Source organism: Triticum aestivum, chromosome 3B (assembly GCF_018294505.1).
Source record: "Triticum aestivum cultivar Chinese Spring chromosome 3B, IWGSC CS RefSeq v2.1, whole genome shotgun sequence".
Lineage (NCBI taxonomy): Eukaryota > Viridiplantae > Streptophyta > Magnoliopsida > Poales > Poaceae > Triticum > Triticum aestivum.
In genome coordinates this window covers 14,167,671-14,180,947 of record NC_057801.1, presented here as the reverse complement: position 1 = coordinate 14,180,947, position 13,277 = coordinate 14,167,671, and the positions used below count along the sequence as shown (strand labels likewise).

At 43.6% G+C, this 13,277-nt stretch overlaps 1 long non-coding RNA gene across 17 annotated transcripts; it reads left to right on the top strand.

Annotated features, from left to right (window-relative positions):
• Positions 1-2,424: 2,424 nt before the first annotated feature.
• On the top strand, positions 2,425-11,892 carry LOC123068263 (uncharacterized). Of its 17 annotated transcripts, none has more exons than XR_006431668.1 (12): positions 2,425-2,764; positions 2,989-3,473; positions 3,549-3,699; positions 4,296-4,792; positions 4,865-5,001; positions 5,593-5,794; positions 7,024-7,356; positions 7,488-7,634; positions 8,279-8,389; positions 9,942-10,196; positions 10,324-10,530; positions 11,359-11,892. It is a non-coding gene; the product is annotated as an uncharacterized lncRNA (long non-coding RNA). The 17 variants fall into 17 exon arrangements; XR_006431673.1 differs by having other exon boundaries at positions 7,793-8,389; XR_006431675.1 differs by having other exon boundaries at positions 5,593-5,608; positions 5,696-5,794; positions 7,024-8,389.
• Positions 11,893-13,277: the final 1,385 nt, after the last annotated feature.

Below are 13,277 nucleotides of genomic sequence, written 5' to 3'. Positions count from 1 at the left end.
ACCATCAAATCCTCACACACACACACAGACACACACTCTCCCTCCGTCTTCCTCACTCTCTATCCCCCTCTCCCTCTCTCTCTAACACACACACATATCCATCTTATTGGGTACGGGATCATAATCCATCTATTTCACACATACACGCTAGTGCATAACAATATGGATTATGTGTATTATATTTGCCAGCAGAACTGAGGGAATTAATTTCATGTAAATCGACCAGCCACAGCTCCAAGAATACGCGGACGAGGTGGCTCGGGTCGGCGTCGGCGCCGTCCAGCGCGGGCCACGGGCCCGCTTCCAAGTGCACGTGCAATGCATGTCTTCACAAATATTATAACCAGATGTGAGAAATCACATGCATAGAAAAGACATTATGATAGCAATCCAAATACCATACTCAATTGAATACCTAACCTGGACAATACTCTTATTTCTATGCGCCAAAAAAAATGAAATAGCGAAGCTAAGTATGCCTACATATGCTCAGATTATATATAAGAATCTTGCGTGAACAATTGCAACAAAGCACTAAGCAGCGATAAATTTAAATAAAAAATCCATTAACTATGCAGGCAACAGGCTTGTTACAACATAGAGAGATAGGAAAATGTCACCTCCAGTAATGTAGCGCAAAGGAGTGGAACGAAGCATGAATGAGCGGTTGTTTGTTCTTCTCCATGTACATGGATCAGCAGTAGAGGCCAAGTATATAAGTACTTGACCGAACTCCACACTCCACTCTTCGTGTACGGAGAGCCATGTCACCTTCTCGCCGCTGCAGCATAGGAGGACGGCTGGTTCACGTGACCCTCCAGCTGGGGGATCCATGGTGGCTGACCGTCGAGCTCGAGGCAGAGAAGTTGAGGGCAGTAGTGGCGAGATCCATGCCGGCCAACCGGGCGAAGAGGAGGTCGTCGGGGAGGGACACATCGGCAAGATCCGGTCACCACGCGACCTAAAGAGCAACAGTGATCTCCACAAGCTGTAGGCCGACGACGTGCTCCATCCCCTGCGATGGGGTGACCATGGCGGTGGCCACAGCTCCTCATGCTCGCCTCGATCTTGACGACACACCCTGAGTGTAGGAGGCAGTAACGACCTCGACGAAATCATGGCCTCCATCCCGGAACGCAATCATGTCGCTCTAAATAAATGGATTCAATCATGTGACTCTAATTACTTCGGATTGTTATGTGCACACTAAGCGGGGTGCAATTAGGAAAGAAAATGTTCTCTAATTAAAGTGATTGAATGATTTAAGGTAAGGTTAATTAATTTAGATTTGATTTTTAGTGATTGTTAGTAAAGTACGATGCGTCTTTAAAATCTTTTATTTGTTCCTTAAAATATATTATTTGTTTCCTAAAGAAATTTGCAATAATGGAAGATATCGGTTGATTTGGATAAGTTAGTAAATTTAAATCCGTGATTGCGTGCACGTTTGGAAAGTGCTGATCTCCACAAGCTGTAGGCCGACGGCGTGCTCCATCCCGTGCGATGAGGTGACCATGGCGGTGGCCACAGCTCCTCATGCTCGCCTCGATCTCGGCGACACACCCTGAGTGTAGGAGGCAGCAATGACCTCGACGAAATCATGGCCTCCATCCCGAAACGCAATCATGTCGCTCTAAAAAAATGGATTCAATCATGTGACTCTAATTACTTCGGATTGTTATGTGCACACTAAGCGAGGTGCAGTTAGGAAAGAAAATGTTTTCTAATTAAAGTGATTGAGTGATTTAAGGTAAGGTTAATTAATTTAGATTTGATTTTTAGTGATTATTAGTAAAGTATGATGTGTCTTTAAAATTTTTTATTTGTTTCCTTAAAATCTATTATTTGTTTCCTAAAAAAATTTGCAATAATGGAAGGTATCGGTTGATTTGGATAAGTTAGTAAATTTAGATCCGTGATTGCGTGCACGTTTGGAAAGTCCTGATTTGCAAGGAAAGAGCTGAGGGGTAAATAAACCGGTGAATAAGAAACCATCATCGAAAAAAATCTACGACGGTTAACCTACGGAAAAAAACCAGACGAAAGTGGTGGGACGAAAAAAACCTGGAAGCGAGACTACCAACTGCTCCATTAGGAGTAGAGATTATAAAAGAGACAAAAAACACACAATTTTCTTTTGGCGGGTACAAAGGACGCACAATATACACAATTAAATAGTCCCACCACGGTTTTTTACATTGAATCACATCAATTTATAAATGTCCATAAATTGCTTAAATATCAAGCAGTAGCCTCCAAAATCTCTACTTCTAATGGACGACTTGGTGAATAGTTTGCACGGTTTATTTTCGCTGATTTATTTTCGTCATCCTCCCACCTCCGTTTTATTTTCGTCATCCTCCCGTTAACTCATTAACCTTCTGCGAAAAAAACCGATGCCAAAAAAACCCAACGATCGCTCCCTCTCTCTCTCCCTCCCGCTGCGACCCCTCCTCTCGATCCACCCCCTCCCGCTGCAACCTCTCTCTTTCCCTCTTTCTCCCACTCCACCGCCGCCGCCCCGCCTCCCGCTCCGCCGCCGAGAGGCTATCGAGTAGCCGGCATCGATATCCGAGAGGAGTCGCCCTTCGCCGCCGCCGAGATCCCGTGCCTCTCTACAGATCCCTCTCGCTCTCCTCTTCGCCCATCCACCTGGATCAAAAGTCGAAACCCGCCGCCCCTATGTCTCTGCTGGTGCTCGACGGAAGACGAGGGCGGCTCCTCCCAGCGATTCCCCGTGGTCCTCGGCGGAGGCGACGGCTAGGTCAGTCCTCTTTCTCTGGCTCACCCAATTTGCCTGGGCCGGCGAGCTAGGGTTAGGGTTACCAGCGAGACGCCGCCGCCCCGTCATGTTGCAGGTGCTGCTATTACCTGCCGTCGGCCCCGTGTGCTTGTGGCCGGCCCGTACTGATGATGTTGTTCTGTGGCTGGCCGCCCTGTGTGTTCGTGCTACTGCTGCTTACTGTCCCCTGTGTCGTGCTCATGCAGCTGCAGCGAAAAGACAATGGGGTGATGCTCACCTTCGCCGAGGAGAAGATGCTCACCTTCTCGCCCCTCCCCCTACCGTGATGTACGTGGATGAATCCGACGGCAACGAGGACGACCTCGTAGGATCCAGCCACGTTTGTGCGGAATTTCGCGGGGATGAATCTACCCGGCCTCTCGTCCTATCCGCCGCCGGTAGAGGCATCCATGTCCAATGGTGTGAATTTTGGCTGGTTCCATGAGCACTTCGTTCCCTGCCGTTTAGTCTTCGTTGATTCGGGAAGATGGTGGTTGTCTGTTTAGCCATTTCAATCTGCTATTGATCATGCTCATTCTTGTTATATTCAGTTATATTGGAAACACCATCTGATTCAGTTATATTCTTGATCATGCTCATGCTCATCCTTATTCAAATAAGAATACTTCTGTTTGGAGAGCTCGGGCGTCAGCTGTGTGGAAGCACCAGCTGATTTGTAACTGGTCGGAAGGTGAGCTTCTCATACTCGCTGCCGTCGAAGCACGACACCTCGCCGCCACTTATGTTGCGTGTTGTTGTGCTGTAGGTCCTTGGGGTTGGGTGCGGCAACTCGCGACTCGAAGACATTTCGTGCATGTGCTCCCCTGCGCTTGGTGACCAATACATCTACTCCGTCGTGAACATGTGCTTCGTGTCATACAGGTCGCCGCCAAGGGTGAGCTCGTGCAGCGGTACAGGTATAGATGTGCATCCCATAAGGGCAGCTACAGTTTCTTTCATAAAGCTATTTGTGTGAGTGTCCTGCATATTGAAGTAAACTGGATCGGCTAATCTTGAGTTCCTCCACCAAGTTATATTACTTAGACAAGAAAAAGTGCAGAAAGACCATATGAAGTACTCTGGTGACTCTCTCAATTGAACTAGAATTTTTTTAGATGCGTGAAACATGCACAACGATTTGCTCTATTGAGTCTATGTATGTTGAACTAGCACTCGAATTATAGCTCATGCCGGTATGCTAATTTTCTCTTTCTCATATCAGCTCTCCTTCTTTTTGTCCATTTTTCTTCACTACTACCTGAAGGAAACTGTACTGGATAGCAGCCTATCATATATAGTTACATGTACCGAGTGATTTAGCTTCATTTTAATGATACTGTCAACAACTAACTACTGCTGCGACATATTTGATGCAACCTGTAAAATATTTTTTGTTTAATTTCAGCATATCATTTATACACTGAAGTCTCTTCTGGACATGTTGTCTAATGCGTCATGTATGTTAGATATTTGTTCTATAATACTTGCCATTCACTATTTTTCTTTTATTTAGGTTATGTGCATTATTGATCAGCCAATCTTGAGAGAGAGATGGGTTGGCGTGAATGGGAAGAAAACTACATTGAATGGACAAGAAGTATGCCCTCAACTTTTTCATGGTATGTCTTACTTATTGTTCTTGTGATTTTTCCATCAGTTTCACTTTACATTTTTTCTTTGCTTTTTCATGGCATCGGGATGCCCACTGCCGACGGTGCTGCGTTGCTACCAAAGGGGCACCCTGCCGCGGCCGGGGACTCACTGCCGTCGAAGCACGACACCTTGCCGTCACGTATGTTGGGTGTTGTGGTGCTGCAGGTCCTTGGGGTTGGGTGCGGCAACTCGAGACTCGAAGACGATCTTCTGTGTTAGGGCGTCGCCGGCGGCGGCGGCACCTGTATAGACCGTCTCGGTGTGACAGAAGAGTACGGAGTTCACTCCGAGAAAGAATTGCTTTGCATGTACATTTGCTGAAAGGCTGATGTGCTGAACTTTCGATGATTTCGATTGGTCTCTAACATAACCTTTCCTCTTTTTGTTGATATGTCCAAAAGAGATCCTTATTTCACCTTTTGTTTATAGGTATTCAACTTGAGGAATTTCATACTTTTGGAGTGGAGCTATCAAATATATGTGTGCTCGATGTTGGTGTTTTAATCCGGATTCTCTCGCTGAAGGTGCTCGATGTTGGTGTTTGAATACTGCTACCGTACTTCAAGGTCTGTAGCAGCTCTTACAATGGATTCTTTTTAATGATAGTACAATTTATTTTTGTTTAGATTTGGTATTGTTGTTCTGTTCACTTAACCCAGTCTGTAGCATCAGCTTTTCATGTCGTTTCCTCGCCAACAAATGTCATAATTTATCACGTACGTGTGCAAATGGTTTTTTGGCTATAGTATGAGTATATGGTCCAGAGAAGTTCGGTCAGATGCAAAGCATGCTTAGCATCTCATAGTCGTAGGCTATTCCTTTTAAAATTGAAGCCATCCAGGTTTTCAATTATGGAGATGATTTGGAAACTCAGCATAGAAAATTATTTACTCTAATGCAGATTACACATATTAAGGCCTTTATTCTTTTATATTAAGGTCTCCAGTGCAAGCATTAGCCCATCTTTAGCTGCTCATAAGCAGTATCAGTGATATATATATAAGTACACTCTTGCTAAGATTAATCTTTGATATATATAATTCATTGCCTGGATATAGTTTGCTTTGAATATTTTTTTGCTCTTTAGTCTATGAAGAATTGCAAGGAGGAGGATAATAGAGCAGCAACCAGAGCTGACAATTGGCCTGTAAATGCAGCAAAGTTCTCCTAGAGGTGTGATGTTGGTGGTGATTTTCTTATCCGGGGATATGGATGTGGCGGGTCTGTGGGCACCATGCTGACGCGGAGAAGGAGGTGCAGGTAGCGGGGCGCTTGAGGTGAGGTGGCTGCAGGGTCGCTCGAGAAGAACAGGCTCATCAGCACCACCTGGATGCCTTCGTCATCAGCAATGTGGACAAGGTGCAAAAGGGATATCTCCCTTACCTCTTATTCAGTCTGGAAAATTATGCAATGTTTGGTTTGGCAGATTTAACAGTCGTTGGTTTGGAAATTTGTTACCTATAGAAGTATAGGAATAACATGACTAATATTTATTGAATTTATAGAGTTATTGTTTTTTTTTCTACAAAGTCAGTTGTTACATTAGGAAGAACATCGTCTAAAATCTTGACAACATAAAGGAGCATAGAGTTAATAGATTATGAAATCCTGTAGTGCATCAGATGCACCCTTCACTAATTTTTGAACACATTTATATTATCCAGGTTCCGACCTCATTCGCTGTGATGTTTGTCTTTTTTATGTGGGCGAGGAAAACATTTTTAGGAGTGATACTCCCAAACTTTGATTTCTTGGTTGTCGAATCATGGTGCTGATTAGATTTTACTTAACCTTAATTAATCTATTTATATTGCGGCTTTGTCTTTTAGCTCATCTTTTAGTTTCTCTTCTCCACTTCACACAAGATTTTATTGTAGGCTACCAAGTACAGTTATACCACTTATACTCTTTCTATCTGATTATGCAAAGCTTGATCTATACTCATTGAACTTTGTTAGATAGTAGGCCCTCCTATTAGTGTGCCTAAATATAATTGTTTCTCTGTGTTTATAGTATCTTAGTCCAGTAGAATGAACGTTCTCGAGTAATTAGAGGTATTTGGATCAAGTGAATGTCTGAATACCACTAAAATCGAAATCATAATTAAAAATACTGACCTTTTTCTTCAAGGCGTCTGTTCCTCCTCCCATGGTCAGCACCACCACCTACTCTGCATCTCCGATCAGAATAGTATGAACTACTAGGGAACTTAATGCTTATTATTGTTGATGTACATATGTACAATTAACAATGTTTGTGCTGCAACCAGCTTACTTTATTCCTTGCTGAAATTTATCTTGATTTATTTCACATCAGATAGTTCTGAACCTAGATGATCTCAATTAAGGTCATTGAAGTTTGTTAAATTATTTTTAGCCGCTCTTCTGAACGGGCGTATACTATGATCTGATTTGTATATCATATTACTGAGGCAGCGCTGGGCCATGCTGTGGTGAGAACATACGAGAGATAATTGGGGTGTGTGGCTGATTACTTCATATGCTGCTAATGATATATGTAGACTGCTGATTGCTCCTGATATACAGTGTCGATTGCAGCTGATAGTAGGATTGTACTCAATTTGATAGGTAAAGTGGGATGGCGGGATTGTATAGTGCTCATAAGCCAGTCTGGGCATTGTCCTTCCTCGAATGAATCTGAGACTACTCCTCATATGTTAATCAGTTGCTCCTCCCTAGCTTTGGTTTGGTCTGAACTTCAAAGTTTTCATCCACTCAATGTTGATTCAGTCAAAGATCTCTTGGAAAAATTATTTCGACAAGATTCACTCTATAATGTTGTTATCATTGTCCTCTGGAATATATGGAAGCGCAAAAACTCCAAGGTCTCCCGGGATGTTTTTGAGGAATTGCACATTACTGCTAGCAAGATTGCTGATGATTGATACTATGGTCCCACAGGTATTCACATGAAATTAATAAATGGCACCTTACGGATTGGAGTACTCTACTGTACCACCTATCTAGGAGATTTTAATTTTTTCCTTCTATTATTTCTCTTAATCCCTGTGTACTCATTGGACTTTGTATAGTTCTCAATTTTATGAAGTGGTTCAGGCTGGCGTAAGCCGCCATAGTCCCAGTAAAAAAAGGCTACAAGCTTCGCTTCGGCCTTTCGGAACTGAATATTATGTAGTTTTATTGAGATTATTGATAGTGCTTCTCTACTATCAAAGAAGGTAATAGTCTCTTATGTGTTTCTTTTTGTCCATTTGAATGCACTCCATTTTTTAGTGTATTAATTAACATCAAACCTCCCATTCTTTCTAGAGTGCTGATGTATTATTATTTTCAGCTTAACACATTTAACTTCCTATAGATTTCATGGTTTATGCAGATTAACCGAGCTAAGAATTTTTGTGAAGCTAAAGTTGGTGTTAAGATGAACGCCGCTATGTATATATTTGAAACAGTTAGATACATGCTTGACAGACTATATAGCAAGCATTATGGGACAAGTTTCTCTACCTTAAATAAGTGTTCATTCTCTCGTGTTTACTATTCGTTTAAGGGTCATCAACCCGTGTATTTATTTTCATTGACCAAGTTTTACATTTTTCTTCAGTAGTGTTCATTGTGCAGTTCTAGATTGTTAAGAGAGTAGAGTTTATTGATTTATTACATGGAGAGACCAGTAGTGTCGTAGTGGTCTTGACATAATTGCTAACATTTTCTACTAGACAAAGTTTAATTGCACTAAATACAAATTAGAACATGCATAGACATTTATCTTCTTTCTACAGAATGGTTAGTGTAAACATACTTTGAGTTGTACATGATTCTGTATCTGACCATTTTATCTCATATGTTGATGTGGTTGCAGATATGAACTTCAAATTATCCTGCAATGTATTGACTGCTCGGAGCTAACTTGACTACGCCAGTTTTCTTTTATGGCTCAAAGTAGTTAGTGTCCCCCCTTATTATGAGAGAGGTACTACTTCAAACATCTCTTCTTAATGTTTTATGTCATGGCATACAGTATGAGGGAGTGTTAGTTGGCTTGACTTTCGTGGCACTCATTGATAACCTTTCAGTTTAGGAGTTTTTGTGGCCTCCTAATCCATGAGAGTATGCTCATGTTGAAGAAGTTAGTCATAATGAGGGGCACCATAAATTTTTGTTATCTGGCACAAATTCCTAATGAATATCACATGTGAACCTTTTACTGTTGTGTTATTCAAATTTCATTGTACTATTCATACAGTAAAATATGAGTGCCATGTCAGAATATGGTTCTTGATCTGAAAGATCATATTCGAAATTGCAGGTTCTATGGCAGTGGAGTAATGTTCGTAAATTATATATTGCTTTCAAGTTTGGAGCTGGAATAATATATGTGCTGCATTTAGTTATAGTCTTATAGATATACATGAACATCCATTGTATATTTCTTGCAAGACATGGTAACTACTATTATTTTGATTGTTTTCGTGAACTATTTTGACCTTGATTAAGAAGTAGAAAGTTTTTAGCCTCGTAGGTTGTTTGATCTACTATATCAAGTGGCACTTGGCTTCTCATGGCTCTCCTCGCATTTGCCAAAACAAAGTTAGTACACACTACCTAGAGCTCTGGAAATTAGAACTGAAAAATGGTCCTGCGGTTTATTAGCTGATATAAATCATGCACAATCCTCTACATTTAAAAATAAACTGGACACAAAGCAGTATACTTTTTTCCGAGTATTACCTTGAGAGAGCCAAGGGGTTCTGCATTTTATAAAGAAGAAGAAAGTTGCCCGGTTCCATACATGCTTATCTGAGAAATATATCTTATCTATTTAGTGGAAACCAGGCAAAAACCTACAGATACAAAAGGCACAAAGTCCCCCACCGGTCGTGACCGAACTACTGTTTTTGGAAATATCACATGAGCTAGATTACTAACATTGATGTAATGCTTGTATGGCAACCTATTCCTTTATCGGTTCAATTACAGAGTTTTGTTATTATGTGAATGGAGTAATGGAGAGCTAAGAAAAAACAAGGTAACAGTTAGTGTTACTCTTGCGAGGTAGTTTCAATCATATCATTGTTTGCTTTCCCTTTTCTCCTGCCTAGGTATGTACAATTATTCCAACCCAGGTTTCTTTCAAGAAGGATATGGGTATGTGTTTGAGGAATGTCTACATGATAAAACACACCTTCAAGTTTGGTGATAGTTATGCTATCAAACTTACAATGGGGGTCTTAATTTGTATTTTTTAATAGAGCACTGGGTTCATTGGTGAGACTTGTGAGGATGTGCCTAGGCTAAAGATGGCTGCTATGTCGGTACCAAGTGGCATGTGTTTAAATGGAGTATCCTTGTCAGGATAGCTGATTTCTGAAATATGGTACTTTATGGGTGCAAGGATTCACCATGTTGCGGTCTTCGTCAGCGGAGTGGACTCCTAGGAATTAGTCAAGGCCGCTACGTTGTTTTAAGCTGATATTCTATCGTACTTGTATATTTTTTTGCTTATCTAGCTGTTTACCATGCAGTTCTCGTTGTTGGTGGGAACATTTGCTGTCTAAGATCGACCTCAAATATCTGGTGGCACTATAGCATGACTTCTGGGCCTTGGCCCATTTACCCGTCGAAAGTGGGTGGCCGCTATAAGGGTGGCGTTGCCAATCCGCCCGGCCTCTCAAAAACCCCAGGGCAGCCCCGAGCAGGAGCGAAGGCGGCGGCGGGCACGCGAGGGAGGTCGGCGGCGAGCACCGGAGCAGGCGAGGGAGATCGTCCGCGGCGACCAGGTTGGTTTGCCCTCCGCTACTGGCTACTACCCCCCTCCCCCCTCCCCCCTCCCCTTCCAGACCCGAATCAAACTTCGTAGATCCGCCTTCCCAGGCCTTGATGTGCAATCTTATTTGTATATTTCAGGTCAGACGTGTCCATGGCGACCGCCGGCGAACTACTCCGACCTCTGCTGATCTCCAAGATCCGAGGCATCAAGCGCTCGGTGATGCTTTTGGCGAAAGCTACTGGACACGTCGTTGCTTCAGTATCTCGCCAAAAGGAAGCGATCCGCGCCAATCCTGCACATAACCACAGGATCGACACTGTCGGTTGCTTCAATCATATGTACCTGTATGGCACTCGTCACTTGAAATCAATGATTTTTATTTACTTTGTGGCATTGAATGTTTACTTTATGGGGATTATCTTGGGGATGGAGAAGCGATCTGAGTAGTAGAATGTTTATGAAGCAAATGGATAGCGCTGAAGTTTGTTCGTACAGTGTTGGGGATATGCAAATAAGAGTTTAGCTAGGAAATACAAGTAGAGAAAACTTTATAAAGGGTGGTTTTGTACCTCTATCTCGTCCGGTGTATCGTTGGGGAAATTTCCAGCCCAGTTCAAGGTGGTCAACAGCATGCGGCGTGTCGGGTGGCCGGTGGGACGCCCTATTGTGGCCAGGATGTTGTGCCATTCATGCCGTAGATCGCGGACTAGTATAAGCATCTAATCTGGTCAGTACTTGATTCGTGTATGCATCAATAGCCACCGAGTCTTCACAATTGATTGTTGTTCAATTCTGCTTGCAGGCAACTGCAGTTTGCGAATTTAGCATTTTTACCTCAAAATTACGTTGACTAAACTGCCCTTTTTAACTGAAGTGATAAGATGTAATCTTCACCATTGATTTGCACAATAAATCATTAAGGTGTACCAAAGCATGGTTCGTAGGAGTAATAGTGATGAGGGTTGCTGTAACTGAGAGAGGAATTGCAACCGTGAATTAGCAGCATGATCTCACATCAAAGGATTGCAAAACAGCAAACCGTCTTTTTAATTTCTATCTCAAGTGTTCTTTGCAACCAATCCCGTATTTCCTTATGTTGTGACTGAACTGCCATGCCATGTCAATGTTGATTTTAATAAATGTGTATTAAATTTAGCCTACATTTTTGACAGGGACCTTACAAATTCTTTGGTTTCGGTCAATGGACTGCTGGAACACTATGTTGCTACATCCCGTGCCAATCCCGCAGTTGGGGAAACACATGCACAAACAGTGGCTCGTCTAAAGTCTGCAAGAGAAGCACTATTATTGTTCGAGAACTTGATGAGCCATGCATTGGGCATATTAGTGGGGGCATCAATGGAGTTGTCTTCAGGTCATATACACAACACATTCCTTGGCATCGAGTCTACCATTACCACCCTCATGGATCAGCAAAGTTTGCTTGGGTCTGTGATATATTACATGGAGCAGGTGCAATCGTCAGTTTGATGTCCCAATCAACATGGGCATTCAGTGTCAAACTTGTGGAGTTTCTAGTGCGAGGCTATTATTGCATTTTAATTCTTAGCACTGATAGTACCAAAATTTCACTAGCGGGGCTGGTGTGGTGATGGTTATATTTTGTGTATGCCGCCTGATGTAGAGTGTTTGTTATGGTAAACTTAACCATGTCAACTGATCGAGTTAGATCATGTTACTTTGTGTGTTCGTGCTGCCATACATGTTTAGCAATCTTCACATTTCCTATATACTACAAATATGCTTCGGTGGATGGTTTTCACCCAGTGGTGAGAATCTGAGGAACTTTGTGTCATGAATTTGGATCTAACGGATGCATCCAATCAGAAGCCCGATCCGGTGAGCAGATCGCTGCCTGAAGCTCGCTTCCAAGATGTAGGTGGAGGACGTTTGATGTCGTGTCCTTCCGTAAGGGCATCAACAACAGCGCTGCCCAGTTGTCTATGTAACGTGACAGGAGTATCTCTTAGTAGATAAGCTAGGTAGCTAGGCGCATGGCCAAAAATTCGTAGGAGTTGCAATAAAACCACCATCGTAGCGCCGTGCCGTTATTAGAACCAACCAAACGGTGGACAACGCCAGATGCACACTGAACATGAGCGTGATGCCAAACAAAATGCAGCGTAACACCGTTCTTCTGCGGATAAGCTGATCGCACAACTCATCAAATGGGCTCAAGTGGTGCATCACGGCTGCTCCGCGAAACCATCAAGGGTAGTATAAGGCACAGCCGAGATACGGTGTACCACCCGTCCTGCCAACTGTTGACATTTTCCTGCCCCTCCAAAACGAGCACTTGTCTACGGGTTGTATCCTCACACCGAAATTAACCACGCGCCCGCTCCCCTCCCCTGCGCCCTCGGATCAACAAAAAAAACAAGAGCCCCCTCCCCTCCCCTGCGCCGGCGGCTACTCCGGCCCCGGCGCCCACCAAACCCCGCTGGTGCTCCCCTCCGGACCCGGCGTCCACCATGGCCTCCAGGGTGTCCCTGTCCGCGGCCCCGTCTGGCTCCCCTTTCCCCTCCCCTCCCCCGCCGACAGGACCGGCGCTCCGCTCCATTGTCCTCGTGCCAGATGTGGTCGGCACGGCGAGGGGGCCCATCGTCCGTGGTGGCAACTCCGGTCCCCAAAGGCCGGCGGCTGAGACCTAGCAGACCCAGGGCGGGCGGCGTGGCTCCCATGTCCTTCCCACCTCCAGGCTGATACGTCTTCAACATATTTATAATTTTTGATTGTTCCATGCTATTATATTATCTGTTTTGGATGTTTAATGGGCTTTATTATACACTTTTATATTTTTTTGGGGACTAACCTACTAACCCAAGGCCCAGTGCAAATTGTTTTTTTTTTGCCTATTTCAGTGTTTCGCAGAAAAGGAATATCAAACGGAGTCCAAACGGAATGAAACCTTCGGGAGAGTGATTTTTGGAACAAACGTGATCCAGATGACTTGGAGTGGACGTCAAGAAACAATCGAGGAGGCCACGAGGCAGGGAGGCGCGCCCCCCACCCTCGTGGGCCCCTCGCAGCTCCACCGACCTACTTCTTCCTCCTATATATACCCATATAC